Source organism: Nannobrachium achirus, assembly GCF_963921795.1.
Source record: "Nannobrachium achirus genome assembly, chromosome: 2".
In the NCBI taxonomy this organism is placed as follows: Eukaryota; Metazoa; Chordata; class Actinopteri; order Myctophiformes; family Myctophidae; genus Nannobrachium; species Nannobrachium achirus.
The window spans coordinates 69,646,440-69,665,118 of NC_137811.1; the positions used below are offsets into that span (position 1 = coordinate 69,646,440).

An 18,679-nucleotide genomic window follows, 5' to 3' on the forward strand; every position below is an offset into this window, starting at 1 on the left:
AGCACACGGCCCAGTTTCAGACAAGGTTCTGGGAACCTTTTTTAGTCATGCTCTTGATGTACTAAACGTGAGTTCTGGGAACCTATAGACCATATTCACACCGTGGCCATCTTGGATTACATGACCACATGGGATGGCAACGTGTGTATCAAAACAGCATCTGGGGTAAGGCAAGACCTGCCCGCAGAAGCTTCTGATTGGCTGCGTTGCCTCCCCAAGTGGTCATGTGATCCAAGAGGGCTGCGGTGTGAATATGGTCTATGGGAAGGGCCAACAGCACTGCTGCTCTCTTTTCCTGGTTAGGTCTGGTTATATGGATTGGAAACGTAAGCAGAACTTGGTCCCGGAACTTCACAGGTTCTTGAAAGTTCTTGGTTCTGGACAGTTCTGATGCTAGTTCTGGTTCGGGCCCTATAGTGGAGAAGGGGTTTCAGTCACTATGCCAATTGAAATTGGCATAGTGTATGCCAATTTCATCCTCCCTGTCAGCTTTATTGTATATCAGATACATTACTGTAAATAAGAGCATTTCTGCTCTTATGTAGAGGAGAACGGAGGAGGAAAGATTAGAGGAGTCCATTGCACCAAATAACTTAACTGTATTACATTAATTCTGTGTTGTTTGAAATGAATCGTTGAAGGTGATCATATCTAAGTTAAACTGTATTGTACTAACATCCTCCAGTTGTTCGGGGATCCATCATCAGAGCTGCAGTGTGTCTTTTCCTGCTGTGTTTTCTACTGGCATTAAGAACCATGGTCCCGCAACGTGAGTAGCAGCTGCTCAAAGGTTGAATTCATGCACTTATATCAATAAATTGAGACTTAATCATCATCAACATGTCCGTACACGGACACACGTCTCCGTGGCGCGTGATTCTGGAAGGCACGTAAGATCTTGGATCACCACGCCCCCGGAGTGCCGCTGTAATCCAAACCGCGCCCCCCTACTGTCTCAATTTACTGTCTATTTCCTGTTGCTGTCAAACACATGTAGTGAGTTATGACTACTACTGTTATAAATGCTATGAGTCCAAAATGACGCACGCTGCCCCATTGGCAAATATGTGCCGGTGTGGCATAACAGTAACAAGCCCATGCACCTGCGGGTCTTCATTAGGTATGGTCTCAATAAGAGAGTAGGCGTGTTACAGTAAATAGGGGTGAGTCTCAAATCAGTAACAGCTGTGTTTCTATTCGGGATCAATGACACACCCACCCCATCTATAGGGGAAACGCTGTAATTTGTCAGACAGTAAGATAAATAGTAGGTTAGATAATAGTAGATTATTGCGACCGTCAGGTCGCAGTTACTATCAAAACCTCCACCAGCTGTGAGTCAGTCCGTCAGTCTGTCTGTCACACCTCACACGTCACACTATTGCCCTGCTCATATCTCCGCAACCGTTGCCCCGATCCATGCCAAATTTTGCACACATACTCCTTGCCTGCCAAATCACAACCTCCACCCATCAATTCACACATCACCCTCTTCTAGCGCCACCCTGAGGCCGATTCTTGCAAAACACATTTTTGGACACAGCTCCTACAATTTTTGCCCTAAAATCACGCCAATCGGTACACAGTATGTCTACACTCATGTCATCAACATGGATCTGTCCCATATAGCGCCACCTTCAGGCCGATTTTTTAAAACACATTTTTGGACACTGCTCCTACAGATTTAGCCCTAAAATCACGCAAATCGGTACACAGTATGTCTACACTCATCTCATCAATATGGATGTCCCATATAGCGCCACCATCAGGCCGATTTTTTTAACCACATTTTTGGACACTGCTCCTACACATTTTGCCCTAAAATCAAGCTGCGCTTATCTCCCGATTAGGGAGTCTTACTGGTAGTAGAATGCAAGGCATTAGGAGTAGAAAAATAAAACAATTCATCTGTAAACTCCTAATAAAGACAACTCATCAAGGGCCTAGGTGTAAGGACCAATATGAATGTGATTAAAATAGCAGGTACAGAAATACAGTACAAAACAAAATAAACATAAGGCATAAACAAAAAGACAAGTGTACAATAAGACAAACCGCTAAAAATAAAATCAGAGCAATTATAGAAAGGGTTTGAGATCGAATTCCTCATTCAGCCCATGAGGGGTATTAATGTGTAGATATAAATTGGATTTGCGTTGCCGCAGTAGATAGACTCCACCACGAGGGGGTCTATCTACCTTCTCTATGCCCCAGTAGCGTAGTGAAGTGATTACTTCTGTGTTCACTGATACGTGTGCATAGAGCTCTACTGGTCTACCGACATATGCAAGTCCACAAGGACATTTTATTAGATAAACAACAAAATTGATGGAACATGTGATCACCCCTTTTATGGTCAGTTGCTTTCCACTGTGAGGATGAGTAAAATATTGGCATTTAGTGGTGTAGCTGCATTGGGCACAATCATTTTAAGTCTCCCTCCTATCCCCAGCTGCAGACATCTCATTTATCCTTACCGCAGAGCCATGACAGAACTCGTCACAGCTAAAAAAAAATATATATCTCAGTTTTTCATGGCTGGCTTGTAAAGTTTGAACCTCATGCGCGCCGTGACATGTTCTCTGCTTGTTTGGGAAACAGGAAATTATTGGAGCGATGTAGTGTGGCTGTACTGTAGATATATAAACCCACAACGACAACGCTGTTAACTAAGCAACACGGAGTGCTGCGCTCAGTTGCGCTGTGAGCGAGTGTCACTGTCGTATAACGGATGTTATATATATATATAACGTATATATTTTGCTGCATGAGCTATCTTTTAACATTGGCCTGCCCACATGAATAAAAAAGTAACCCATATGACCACACAAAAGGCACAAAGGACGGTCTCAAGCAGGGCAGGAATTTCAGGGAGGCCATGAAGGCCATTGCCGTCATTGCCCCCCCCGTTTGGTCTTGTGCCCCTCAAATGGCATGCCCTGAGGCCACAGTGGCCTTAATGCCCCAGCTGACTGTACCACTTTCTCCTCTGTCTCTTTTTTGTCAATGTGTAGACAGTAGACACCTGTGTCTCTTTCTTGTCATGTAGACACCATTGTCTTTTGTTGAAATTCTGAAATCTTAACTTCCCCAAATCCCCATCTGGAAATTCAACAAATTGTTTCAATGGACTAAAATCTTTTATTTTATGGCCTTCCTGCCCTGGCATTTGGCCTTCATGTGACCTCATAAAATGGACAACACCAAAGGCCAAGTGGCCTTGCCCCTAAAATTACAAAATTCCAGGCCTGGTCTCAAGTGTGTTTTGTGGTGTGATCCTCATCTCTGCTAGGCCATCCCAAAGGAGATGAGAGGGCTTCACCAGGATAGCGTCCTGCCTCCTCATACTCAGTGTTCACTGAAAGTGATATGTTCTGCGTCAGTGGTTCTCAAACTTTGACATTTGAAAGGTCTCCTCTTAACGTTGACAGTGTACAAACGGAACCAATTGGACCAGTTAGGGTACATTTGGTTCCATTTGTACACTGTCAAACTTACAGACTTGTAAGGGTCGATTTAGACCCCATAAACTAATGACAGCCTATAGCCTGTTTCTGAAAAATGATACTAAAATACTGTTTGTATTTCTTTCTCTTAATTTCAATTTATGTATTGAAACAATCACATGGGTGTCCAGTGCTTTTCTTTCTTCCATGTTTCTAGTAATATTATTGGCTGCCCATGTTGTACATGTCTGTGGCAATGACCCAGCATGGCGATGACCCCCCTAAAATTATTATTGGCTTCACCCACCCGTTCATTAAGAATATCAGGTTTTCACCTTAGCACCATCCACCTGAAGTTAGCCATTCCCACAGCTGTTGTCGTATGATAACAAGGGGCGGAGATGATTTTAGTGTGTCACTAAAGCGGTGTATTCCGATTGGTCCTTTAGACTCATAGGCTTTCAGCTTCCAGGAAGAAACCCAAAAATACACATGCAGGGCAGACATATTTTTGAATGTTATAACCAAATCAAACTCCATAGAGAAAACAAAAAAAGTACAAAACTATGGCACCACCTTTTTAAGTTTAGAGATGGATGGAAGCCAGTTTAGTTGTGAGGGATCATGAGCAACAACGTTCCTTTGTGGTTCTTACACCTGTGGGAAGGATGTGTAGAAGGAACAGGAGACGACTGAGGAAGAGAAGTTTCCATCTTCTGCTGCTGAACAAGACAAGGACAATTCACCCTGAGAGAGCTCAGCACACTGACACATTATCACAGAGACTGCATGGTCAAAACTCCTCCGAGAATTACAGTAAACACACAAAGGAGACACTACCCAGTTGTTGTTACAGTGACTGATTTAATGGTGTTTATTAAATGTAGGCTACTTGTGGTTACAGTAAATATTATGATCATTGTTAAATGATTTTCACATTTTGATGGTGATAGTTTAACTGGCATTCATCAAATTTGACTTGATTGTATGAAAGTTGAGTTATATGAGATCATTCAGAGATGAGGAGGAAAATGAAGCAGAAACAGATTCTACTGGTGTTACCAGGAACAATATGTAAACAGTACTGGTGTTACCAGGAACAATATGTAAACAGTACTGGTGTTACCAGGAAAAAGATGCTAACAGTACTGGTGTTACCAGAAAAAAAGATGCTAACAGTACTGGTGTTACCAGGAAAAAGATGCTAACAGTACTGGTGTTACCAGGAAAAAGATGCTAACAGTACTGGTGTTACCAGGAAAAAGATGCTAACAGTACCAGTACTGGTGTTACCAGGAACAAGATGCTAACAGTACTGGTGTTACCAATAAAAAGATGCTAACAGTACTGGTGTTACCAGGAAAAAGATGCTAACAGTACTGGTGTTACCAGGAAAAATATGCTAACAGTACTGGTGTTACCAGGAACAAGATGCTAACAGTACTGGTGTTACCAATAAAAAGATGCTAACAGTACTGGTGTTACCAGGAAAAAGATGCTAACAGTACTGGTGTTACCAGGAAAAAGATGCTAACAGTACCAGTACTGGTGTTACCAGGAACAAGATGCTAACAGTACTTCTTGTGGCGCTGTTGCACAAGTCACCTTTGCAGCATCTACTGTCAGCAACATCACCGATTCCAGGAATGATAAGGCTTGCAGACTCATACTGACACAAGCTCTTTGAGGCACAGCCCTTCGCCAGCATCTCTTCACCTAGGAGTTCCCCTGTGAACACAGAACACATTATTGCAATAATTGTTACCAAATACCTAATTGGTCTTATCTATAATGTTCTCTAACGAGACCCAGTGTATTGTGATTTTCCTTTTGCATTCAGGCTTCCGAAGAGACGGTATCAGCTCTTTCAAGAAACAATCATAATTTTTATCGTCAAACTGAAGTATCTGAGCCTATTTATAGTTTATAGGTTATTTTCAATACATCGACATTGGTGGTTATATGTATGTATGGGTATATGCTGCAACACACACACACACACACACACACACACACACACACACACACACACACTCACACACACACACAGACACAGACACAGACACAGACACAGACACAGACACACACACACACACACACACACACACACACACACATATATATGTCACAGTGTTTTTGAGAATCAGTAAGACTGAGAACAGGAGCGCTCGTCGTGCGGTGCGGGGCGGAACAATCGGTCGATTTGATCCACAACAACGACAACAACAACGTAGCGTCGGCAGGAATGATAGCGCCTCACCCCACGGAGGTTAGGGTTAGGTTTAGGCATAGTTTTACTGAGGTTAGGGTTAGGGTTAGAGTTAGGCATAGGAAGCTAATGGCTAAACACATCTGAGCTAGGCTAGTAGATAAACAAAGAACAGCGTGACTTCAGCGACTACACAAGTGAATGGCTGTTGTCGCCATCTCATGGTGAATACGCAGAATTACACAGGTGCGCTGATAAGAGACTATCAAAGTGAATTGATCCAGGTGGTGGTAGGGGTGTGTGGTGAACGACAAATGAGCGCTCTTACCACGATCTCACTGAGTTACCCAATCTAACTGTAACATATATACTGTATATATATATATATATATATATATATATATATATATATAAAATTGCCAACATTCGGTCCTTAATATCCCCCCTTTAATTATGCCAAATGGTATTGTGTTTGATATCATTGTTATCGTTGATTTGTCTCCTTTACAACGGGGTACAGCTTGTAAGGATCTGGCATTCGTGGAATGAGCAACACAGTCAAATGTGTGGGTAGCGGCCCTCCAAAAAATGTCAAAATGACCATGCAGGCCTGCAATACTGTTCTTTTGGTGTTCACCTTTGTTGCTTGGAGCATTGAATGATTGCACTCTCCCAAAGTAATAAGGAAAAGAAAAAAAACAACACATATTGGCATTAACTTTGTTGATGTTAAGCTCAGTTTCAAGGAAGCCCAAAACAAGAGTAAATGCCAGCAGAACAGTATTGCAAGCCATTTTGGTCGGCACTACCAACACGTTTGGCTGTGTAGCTCATGCCTCGAATGCCCGATGCTTACAAGCTGTACCTCGTTGTAAAGGTGACAATTTAACGATAAAAATGATATATATATATATATATATATATATATATATATATATATATATATTAGGGCTGTCAGAGTTAACTCGATTAATCATAATTAAATCAATATTATGTTAATCGCGATTAATAATTTTCTTTTTCTGGGAATGACCATATATGGACTTTTTATTTTATTTTATCCTTTATTAATAATAATATTATAACTGTTAATCACAGTTAATCGCAAGTTTATTTATTTTTAGCCATGTGTGACTAGGTCTGGTACTTTGTTCCTTATGTCTGCATTCGTCATTTTTCTTTTTTGTACAGATTATCCAAGTACAGAATCTAAGCTTTCATTATGATCTATCATTTGTTGAAATTGGATATATTATATCCAATATATTAATTGGATATACATATTTGAAGAAGTTATGGACATTTTAAACTTGTTGCACCATAAAACCCAAAGTGCTTAAAAAGCCATTTGAATGCAAGGAACATTTTGACACCTCTAGGTAGCCAGAAGTGGGTGTGACAATGGGAAGGACAATAGGTACTTACCTACACCCCTAAATCACTCCCCCCAAGTCAAACCACACCCACAGTGGTATAGCTGTCAACTTCAAATTTACTTTTATTCCACTACAATTATTTAAAACTACTATTTAGTAGTAGACCTGTGGTAATATATTGTGCTATAGTGCTTGCAGCCATGTCAGAAATAGTGGCCAGTGGTCTTTTCTACCTCCTCCCCTCCTTATATGCTCATCCTGTCATTTTCTTCTTTTTGTAGTTTTTATTTTTCACTAAAATAGTGTATTACAAAAGAAAAAGTTTTTACAGTGTAAAAAAAAGTCTATTACAAAAGAAAGTGTTTACAGTGTACTCTTTAACGTCGGCTACGAAGCTTGCGGAGCATCTGCTGTACACAGCTAAAGCAGACAGCTAAAGCAGAAGCACGGTCTTCTACAGTTTGGATCAATGGATTTACACGTTTTCTTTCATGGGAGCATTAGCAACACAGAGCACATTTGCAGCCCGTTTTGTAGTAAGAACGTGGGAAGCGGCGGGCGGGCTTGCAAAACACACTTTTTAGGGCACTCTAGCTCGGACACAGAACGGAGAAACTTGTCCGTTCATGGGCTGCAGTGAGCTTGAGTAACAACTGAACTATAAAACTCACGCCTCATTATCAAACCTAGCGCAAATGTAACGCTCTCTGTGTTAACGGCGACTGCTTCTCATAATAAACAGCCAGCGCTAGCACGAAGCTAAAGCTATGGCGTATCTCGCAGCTCGGCCACTCGTCTGTAGTAAAACATAAAGCCCCGCCGTTCTCGAACGCTTCTTGCCTTTTGTGAACATTATATCCAAAAAGTAAAGGTCCTATGCCGGTCTCTCATCTGTTTACTTCATAAGCGTGGAAGAAAATCAAAGCAGTTTGTTGAAATAAAGTTTATATTGCTCATTTTGTCAGCCGGTCCTTTGTTTTTAGACACACTACCTCCCCTGGTCACGTGGTATAGACACAACGAATAATAGTGGGGAAAATAATGCACCGGCTGACAAAATGAGCGATATAAACTCTTTATTTCAACACACTGATTGGATTTTCTTCCACGCTTGAAAGGTAAACAGTTGAGAGAAGTGTATAGGACCTTTACTTTTTGGACGGAATGTTCACAAAAGGTAAGAAGCGTTAGTGAGCGGCGGGGTTTTATTTTTTACCACAGACGAGAGGCTGAGATGTGAGATACGCTGTCCATTACGAGAAGATCTGTGGTTTTTCCCGCAGGACAGAGAAGGCAGCTTTTCTTTTCTTTTTTCTTCTCTTTTGGTTGTAGGCTACTGTGTTAAGCAGAAGCCTACTATGATTTGTAATGTAAACGCTGAGTAAGTGAGTTCAGAGTCTCTCAGCAGTTTAATGCTTAAAGCCAGTGAAACAATTAATAAACATCGACCAATTCAAGCGGTGTGTGCGTGAGGAGGAGGAGGAGACGCTTGACGCTATGTCACCAAATGAGTCCTTACAAGGCAGGAACGGCTGCGCACCCTCTCGTCTGCATGTAATAAACATAAAATACGGTTTGTTACTCAACAAAACAAAGACGGCGTAAGGGTGATGGAAGCCTACTTTACTTAGTGGGAACACTCAGAAACCCCCACCTCATGTCTAAAATACACTTTAATACACTTTTTTACCAGAGAATAAACTTTTTCACCGGAGGTTTTAGTTACTCCACACCGCCCTCTACAGATCTTGTCAATAGAAATGTCCATTGACCACATTTTGCCTTCCGGTGAAATATTCTGTTATCTGGATAAAAAAGTGTATTTTAGACGCGATGTTGGGAACTCTGAGTGTTCCCACTAAGTAAAGTAGGCTTTCAACTCCCCAAATCCGTCTTTGTTTTGGTGAGTAGCGAAACTGTATCTTTTATTTTCACTACAGACGAGTGAGCGTGCCGCCTGTAATGCCAGCACAAGGACTCATGATGACATTTTCAACATGCTGCTTCGATTTTCAACGTTTTCTTTGTGCGTCCGAGAGCGACTGAGATCACAATGTATACATAAAAAAATACATCCTTCCAGAATACTGTCTTCAGCAAACCGTTAACATTAGCGATATGAAGTTAGTTACTGTGTGTAGACTGTTTACAAGCAGATAGCACGCTGTATGGGCGTGCTGAAATACGAGACAATGCATTCCTTAGACCAATCGTGCTCCCGTGAAATCGCTATGCAAATCTAAAGAGCTCCATTCTCCGCCTCCTAAAACAGCAGTAAAACTCTCCCAAAGCAAGGCAACTTTGCTACACTAATGTTGCCATATACCGACCTTAACAATGATATCTTATGGAATGAAAACCCTCTTCTATATTCAAACTGTTAATATATACAGAAAACGAAAAACAAAGACAATTTTAAATCAATCTTATTTTCGCATTTTCTGACTTTTAAAATCGCCGACATTTGGACGTTTCCTCCAGCCTCAGTCACATTTGGCCTATTCATAGCTTAGGACACAGTTCTCTATGTCAGTGAGCATGCTGCTTACGTTTTGCTGTTGTGTTGTGGATTTCCATTGTCATTGTAGATGCAGTACCTTTACTGTTGTTACCCCACAATAGAGGTCTGCACGGGACTGATTTTTTGATCCCGCTCCCGCCCGCTCCCGCATCATTTCTGACCACTCCCGCCCGCCACCGCAATGATTTTATTTTTGACCGCCCGCAGACAATTCCTCTCCGCCGCTCCCACCCGCGACAAACAAATGATGTGAATTTTGACCCGCGGACTCCCGCGGCGCACAGTACCGCAGCACGTCCAACAGCCTCCCTCCCAAGAAGGCACATTGAAATGAGATCCAAAACCATTACCAAACAAAAAAGTGTGCCGTGTGCGCGGAGAAATATGCGAGGAGCACATTTGTGACGGACTGACGGTGGGTGAGAACAAATGAGAGAAAGAGAGAGAGAGGGAGAGGGCGAGCGAGGGAGCCACGGCACGGAGTGAGAGAGCAAGAGGCGAGAGAGAGAGAGAGAGAACTTGGCGGAGAGAAAGAGAGACTCCAGTCCACGTACTGTATCAATGTGGGTGTGTTGTCCTCACTCAGCAAGGGGAATTGCGTTCTCTATTCACATCTTGACTTGCTAAAGAAGGCACGTTGACATTTGTATATAATCCATTGAGATCCAAAACCAACAGGACTAGTGTACGTGCGCGAGAGAGGAGCATTTGTGAGGTTGTTAACAGAGGTAAAGTGTTTATATTGCGATTGGACATAGGCGATGGGACTATATTATAATAAATAGTTGTTATTTAGGCTAAATAGTGAGTGACAATGCCGCGGCAAATATCTGCCCACCGGTTAGCCGTTAACAGACGAGAAAGGGAGGGAGGGGGAGTTAGAGCGAGAGAGAGATAAAGAGAAAGTCCACGGCTCCACGCTGTAGGTGCATGCGTTCTCCTCAGGCGCTCAGCAGGGGAAATTACATTCTCTACATATTCACATCTTGCTAAAGTATAGATAAAAGCTTTTTGCGGGAGAGTGCGGGATTTTGCGGCGCCCGCCGAGTTCATTTTGACCGCATGTCCCTGCCCGCAGGGATTAAACTATACCGCCCGCGCATGGTGACGGGTCCTGCAGGTCCCGCGGGAGCGCGCTCCCGATGCAGGGCTAGACATTACATATCTAACTACTTTCAATACAGAGATAAATGCTACTAGTAGATTGGAATGTAACACGGAGACTACAATATTCTGCGCTCAATTTGTGTTAACCTACAGTGAGTATATCAATATGCCCACCTGTTATTTGTTGGGCTTGAGTTTATGATTTCATCCCATGCACACCTTTTGTTACTTGAAGAAGATTCTGGACAGTATTTGTTTCAATAATAATAAACATTTACAAAATCAAGCAGTTGTCTACTCCCATGACCCATGTTGATAAGAGTATTAAAAATTACTACTACTACTAAAATATCTGTTTAAGGTAGATTTAGAACGGATAAAAATATGTGATTAATTAATCATGAATAACTATGGACAATCATGCGATTAATCAGATTAAATATTTTAAACGACTGACAGCCCATATATATATATATATATATATATATATATATATATATATATATATATATTGAGGTGAGTGAGACAATCTAGGTCTCCAAAAATAACTTTTTATAACATTGCATACCAACACACAATATGTATGGCTCTGTAAATGCTCTAGAAATTCTAAAAAGTAAAAAAAAAAAAAAAAAGTGTTGATCATTCTTCTGAGCTGGGGAATGTGACATGTTTAGGCAAAGGAGAGGCAGTCATATACATTCAATAATTACCTTTTGCTGAGATGCAGCGATCTTGATCCCCAGTACATTGCAGTATTTCCATGTTGGTGCAGTTGCCTAGGCAAGTGTAGCACTTCAGACCAGAAGGAGAAGGGTTGACAGGAGCTGTAAGGGTTAAATGTTGTTTTAATGTTATATTGATGATCATGGATGTGCATCGAGCATTGGGGGAGGGGATTGAAATCGGCCTGAAGGTGGCGCTATATGGGACAGATCCATGTTGATGACATGAGTGTAGACATACTGTGTACCGATTTGCGTGATTTTAGGGCAAATATTTTAGGAGCTGTGTCCAAAAATGTGTTTTACAAGAATCTGCCTCATGGTGGCGCTAGAAGAGGGTCATGTGTGAATTGTGGTTGTGGTTTGGCAGGCAGGGAGTATGTGTGCAAAACTTTGCATGGATCGGGGCAACGGTTGCGGAGATATGAGCAGGGCAAAAGTGTGACGTGTGACAGACAGACTGACGGACGGACGGACGGACGGACGGACGGACGGACGGACGGACGGACGGACGGACGGACGGACAGCTGGTGGAGGTTTTGATAGTAAGTGCGACCTCACGGTCGCAATAAATCCAACCTAAACTGAACTTCATTCAGTTCAAGTAGAAAATGTCAAATAACTAATAATACAGTGAATAATCTAAACCAGTTACATCTAAACCAGTAAGACTCCCTAATCGGGAGATAAGCGACCGTCAGGTCGCAGCGTGATTTTAGGCCAAAATGTGTAGGAGCAGTGTCCAAAAATGTGTTTGAAAAAATCGGCCTGACGGTGGCGCTATATGGGACAGATCCATGTTGATGACATGAGTGTAGACATACTGTGTACCGATGTGCGTGATTTTAGGGCAAAATCTGTAGGAGCAGTGTCCAAAAATGTGTTTGAAAGAAACGGCCTGACGGTGGCGCTATATGGGACAGATCCATGTTGATGACATGAGTGTAGACATACTGTGTAGCGATTTGCGTGATTTTAGGGCAAAATCTGTAGGAGCAGTGTCCAAAAATGTGATTTAAAAAATCGGCCTGAAGGTGGCGCTAAATGGGACAGATCCATGTTGATGAGATGAGTGTACTGTGTACCGTTTTGCGTGATTTTAGGGCAAAATCTGTAGGAGCAGTGTCCAAAAATGTGTTTGAAAAAATCGGCCTGATGGTGGCGCTATATGGGACAGATCCATGTTGATGACATGAGTGTAGACATACTGTGTAGCGATTCGCGTGATTTCAGGGCAAAATCTGTAGGAGCAGTGTCCAAAAATGTGTTTTAAAAACTCGGCCTGAAGGTGGCGCTAAATGGGACAGATCCATGTTGATGAGATGAGTGTAGACATACTGTGTACCAATTTGCGTGATTGTAGGGCAACAATTGTAAGAGCAGTGTCCAAAAATGTGTTTTGCAAGAATCGGCCTCATGGTGGCGCTAGAAGAGGGCCATATGAGGTTGTGGTTTGGCAGGCAAGGAGTGTGTGTGCAAAATTTGGCATGGATCGGGGCAACGGTTGCGGAGATATGAGCAGGGCAAAAGTGTGACGTGTGACAGACAGACAGACAGACAGCCGGTGGAGGGGAGAAGATATCACCAGTAAGACTCCCTAATCGGGAGATAAGCGACCGTTGGTCGCTTATCTCCACAAATAGGCCAAAAATTTGTTTTTACAAAATCGTCCAGATGGTGGCGCTAGATGGGACAGATGAATTTTGATGACATGACTGTAGAGATACTGTGTACCGGTTTGTGTGATTTTGGGGCAAAATCTGTAGGAGCAGTGTCCAAAAATGTGTCTTGCAAGAATCGGCCTCATGGTGGCGCTAGAAGAGGGCCATGTGAGAAATGAGGGGTGGGGTCTCCGCGCCGCCGAGGCGGACGAATAGGTCTTCCAGTCGCTCCTAGCCCGAGTTACGGCATTTTATGTGCGCTGCAGTGGCGGGGGTCCTACACTGGGGGCGCCACCACATTTGCATCCGTTCTGGAGCACCAGGATTCGGTGGTCCCCGGGAATTCCCCGTGAGCAGCCCCGTTGGGGTGGTCATTTGGTCATTTTTGCACATTTGGTCATTTTTTACACCTGGGGGTCCCCCAGGGACCTGGGGGTCCCCCTGGGCTGGAGCTCCGGGGGTCCTTGGAGGTTGTAGTTTGGCAGGCAAGGAGTTTGTGTGGAAACTTTGGCATGGATCGGGGCAACGGTGGCGTAGATATGAGTAGGGGGAAAGTGTGACATGTGACGAGTGACGTGACCGAGGGACAGACAGACAGACAGACGGAGGGACTGACGGCCGGTGGAGGTTTGGATAGTATGAGAGTGTAAGTAAACTGCGACCTACAGTCGCAACCAACAGCAAACTGTGCTGTTCCCATTCACAGATGTACAGTATAGTGACTATTGTTATTATCAAACATAGAGTAGAAGACACCACATATGGATGTACTGTAGATACTTACGTGTGGGATATGGGTCATTGCAGAGGTCAGTGTGGCAACACTTGGTGTATGCCATTCCAATTTCGGCTGAGGCCGTGGCGTTATAACACCCAATATCTTGCACGCAAGTCCTAATTTTATATGTCAGTTTAACCTTACCTGAAAACAAACAAGATATTAGTCTCTGGCTCTCTGGCCATGTCTTAATAGTGAGCAACTGTTATTTATGATAGAGAGAAGATAATAATACAGAGGTTATACCGCTTGCACATACCCACAGGTACTATAAGCACTGCTGCAATACAGTTCATGGAATCAGGAGGACATTCTCGCTGTGTTTCAGTGCAGAATCCTAGTGGTCCAGGCAAGCACTCATGGCATCTCAAGGCATGTCCTGAGAAAACAGGTTGAAGTCAGTCATGAACGGAAATGCCAGCTTCCGTTACCGGGATTTGGGGAGTTGTATAGTTCCAGACTCTATTTAGCAACATCCAAAACACTGTAGCCCAGGATCAGATCGGGGCTTACCTGGAAACTTCCCTGAAACCTGGAAACCCACCGCTGCCATGTCCTCCCAGAGCCACAGAGCATATATGGGACAGACAAATTCAAACTCGGAGAACACATTGGCAAGGACTCGAGGGAGTGTGGTGCCCGCCACAGAGTTATTTTATGCATAAAGGGACACGCAGGTAGACAGACAGATAGATACTATCTACATTGCCACAAGGGACACAGACAGACAGGTAGGCTACAATGGGTGCTCTGATAAATCCCCCAACAGACACATATCGGTTGGATCGGCATAATGTAGCTGTGAGGGCCACGTAGGAACCCAAACCTGTTTATTGGAAAATAATAAATAGCCATCTACAGATCTCCTACTTTCCAAAGGTATATGTTGAAAACGTGTTTTTGTTTTTGAAATATTTTCAGATCTTGTATGAGAGTCCTTGGCACGGCATGGAAATGTTTGAGAAACACTCGTTTAAATAACATTAGGAAGCAAACCATAAGTAAGTAAACTACACTTTAGAAGTCAACTACACAGGTTTGGTTGTGAAGTCAACTACACAGGTTTGATTGTGAAGTCAACTACACAGGTTTGATTGTAAAGTCAACTACACAGGTTTGATTGTGAAGTCAACTACACAGGTTTGATTGTGAAGTCAACTACACAGGTTTGATTGTGAAGTCAACTACACAGGTTTGAGTGCCAAACAGAGAAGGTTTTGACTCACCTTTCGATATGAGCAAGATGACTGTCACCATGGCAACCAAATGAGTCTGGAAGAAAGAAATCATAATGAGAAACCACAAGAGAGAATTAAGTTTTGCATCTTTCATTCTTTTTTCCCCCTTTTTTTATAATTTTCGTTTTTAATTAAAGCCAGTTTACTAGTTTAGTAATTTTAATGTAAATTCTTGCCCCATGTAGGATCTCACTATTTCAATAGATAATGCATTGGTCACTTCGGTTCCAACTGCTAGAAATCTTGATGTGGTCCAGCCGGGACAGCCAGCTATCATTTAAGGCACACATTGCATCAGTCACCCGGTCCTGTATGTTCACAGTCACTCTCTATAACATCCGTGGAATCAGACCCTTCCTCACCCAGGAGTCAGCCCAGCTCCTCATCCAGACATCTGTCATATCAAAACCTGACTATTGTAACTCTTTTTTACTGATAATTGTGTAAACAAGTGTGTAAATTTAGTTTAGGCATCAATGCAAATATCAGCATATGTAGGCTACTAATAAATAAACACGTCTTCAAGTTTCTAAAATGAACAGCTTTCATGACAAGAATCCACAACAATTCAGGCAACAGTGCCGAAGCCCCTGCTTGATTGCCTTCAGGATAAATTGCTCTTTTTATGCCTAGAGTGTAACAACTTTAATAAACACAGCATTATAAAGCAATGGATAATCTATCTATAAATGCGACAAATCTCTGTCTGCGTGCGTGTCTGTATGTAATCCGCGTATCTCGAGAACCGTTCGTCCCACCGGCTTCAGATTCGGCACGCGCGTTCCCCGCCGCGGCGCGGAGTGCAGTGCCGGGCCTCGGCCCAACCCGGCGCGCGGTTTTCCCGAAGCGGCACGAAACGTTCGGAATCTCCTTACGCGGAGCTGATTGTTGACATCAGGCTGTTCCGGAGGAAATCGGCGCAATCGCTGACTCATTGTGACATCACTTCATAAAAGGCTCTGACATCACATACGCCACATGAGTCAACAAAAAATCTCTGTGAATGTGTATGTATGTATGTAATCCGCGTATCTCGAGAACCGTTCTTCCCACCGGCACGCGCGTTCTCCAGATATGGGCATAAAATGAATGCCCGAATCCGGAGCTGTGTCTGACATCAGAGTTTTCCGCAACCGGTACTGTGTGTGCAGAGATCTCCATATCCCATATATGGAGATCTCTGCACACACAGTACCATAAGGGGACAAAGGCAAACAGATGGTCAAAACGGGTCCTATGACAAGAGGTATATTGGGGTTTGCATTAAAGGGTGGGGCATTCATGGGGTCTGCTCCAAAAAAGAAAAAGAAAATAAAAGAGACAAAGACAAACATAAGACAAGCAACAAAGCGTGGGACTGGGAGGATGACTTGAATGATGCAGATTTAAGCAGGCTGCGTATTCTGCTTAAAGAAGAAACAAACAAAAAGCGACAGAGATCTTATATATGGGCATAAAATGGACGCAGATAAACGGATATCTCCATATATGGCATATATGGGCATAAAATGGACGCAGAATCACAAAGATCTCCATATACGGGCATAAAGGGACACAGACAGACAGATACAGAGATCTCCATATATGGGCATAAAATGGACGCAAATAGACAGATATCTCCATATATGGGCATATATGGGCATAAAATGGACCCAGAACTATATCTGCAGTGATCTCCATATATGGACATAAAATGGACGCAGACAGATAGATACAGATATCTCCATATATGGGCATAAATGGACACAGGCAAACAAATGGTCAAAACGGGTCCTATGACAACAGGTATAATGGGGAATGGAACCCATGACTTTGCGGTCCAAAGGCGAGAGCTCTACCAACTGAGCTACCCGGGCACTGATGCCATCAGGGAACTTCGTATATGGGCATAAAAGGGATTATCTTAGTGTGACATCACAGTGAAGCCAGAGCGTGATGTCAGAGCGGCAAACCCATTCTGTTAAGAGTGGTTCCCCTGACATCACAGTGACATCAGAGCATGATGTCAGAGCGGGTTTGCCGCTCTGACATCACACTCTGGATGGAACAACCACCTAAACTTACACTCAAAACACTCTCCCCATTGACACACACACACACACACACACACACACACACACACACACACACACACACACACACACACACACACACACACACACACACACACACACACACATATATATATATACTTTTAGCACAAAAAAGAAACTTGAGTAGTACAAATGATATTTTCTTCTTCATAGTCTAGCATAACTGTTCACCATTTAAAGTATCACATCTCAAACAGAAACAGAGAAAAAAGAAAAGGAAAAACACACACTCTCTCTATACATCCATTATAAGATCAGTATGTCTCTCTATACATCCATTATAAGATCAGTATGTCTCTATACATCCATTATAAGATCAGTATGTCTCTCTATACATCCATTATAAGATCAGTATGTCTCTATACATCCATTATTAGATCAGTATGTCTCTCTATACATCCATTATAAGATCAGTATGTCTCTATACATCCATTATAAGATCAGTATGTCTCTCATCAAGTAAGGTTCTTATGGTGACTTACTGTGTTCTGTTGATGCTCCGTAACAAGAGGAGAGATGAGCAGTCTGTCTGTTGTCTTGCACCCTCTTTATAAAAACCTGACGATGTCATCATACTTACTTATATTATGCAAGTGTGCGTGTGTGTACATGCGGGTGCATGTCTGTCAGTCTACAGTGTGTGTGTGTGTGTGTGTGTGTGTGTGTGTGTGTGTGTGTGTGTGTGTGCGTGCGTGCGTGCGTGCGTGCGTGCGTGTGTGCGTGCGTGCGTTAATGTATATATGTGTGTGTGGGGTACAAGTGGAAGTGAAAGTATAAGGCTACAGCAGAGGTATTCAACCAGATGAGATGGGGTGTTGAGGTCAGGGGCTCACAGGCCTGTGTAAAGAAACATCCAAATGTTGACCGTTGAACCGTTGTTAAGAAATAACCAGGACCAACGGTTGAAAATCTAAATACTTATTGTCTCCGGCAAGGTGAAACCCTGTCTGTCTGTCCGTCCGTCCGTCTGAGTTACTAGGGCCCAAGGTGGGGGGGGGGGGGGGGGGGGGGGGGCCCTCGCCCTATGAAGAACATTCATTGGGGGCCTCGCAGTGTTGTCCCCAGGGTCCAGAATTTGGTGCTACACTCCTGAGCGCCACCATTAGACGCAGATTAGACACATTATTTGGTACTCCAGATTTTGTCCAAAAAATCACACCTAGAGGCCAAGGAAAATCCTTTGCCCTGCCTTTTATATTACTCCTTCACGTTTCATCCAAAGATCACGCGAACACACACACTGTCCAATGTTTCATACAGTGGCGTCAGTTCAGAAAAACCTAAGGTATGGCAACAGGCATGATACCTTTATTTTAAGTACATTTTATTTTTCTCCCCATTTCTACGCTTTCTTGGGCTGGATATGGCAGCCTGGAACGGTTGTTCCAGTGCAGCTAAACTTGGCATGTTAGTAAACGTGCCATAATTAACAATAATGCATTGCACATGTGCAGCTGACCTGCGGGGACCTGGGAATATACCATATTTTCAAGATGGGGAGAATAAAAGTGTGGAGAATTTAATT

At 43.0% G+C, this 18,679-nt stretch overlaps 1 protein-coding gene across 1 annotated transcript in view; it reads right to left on the reverse strand.

The window, feature by feature from the left end:
- The window catches only part of LOC308305236 (uncharacterized protein), a 30,979-nt gene extending 13,325 nt beyond the window's left edge, over positions 1-17,654 (reverse strand). Inside the window, exon 1 of the mRNA XM_080749989.1 lies at positions 17,637-17,654. The gene's annotated coding sequence lies outside the window, so the exon portion shown is untranslated. The remainder of the gene's footprint in view (positions 1-17,636) is intronic.
- Positions 17,655-18,679: the final 1,025 nt, after the last annotated feature.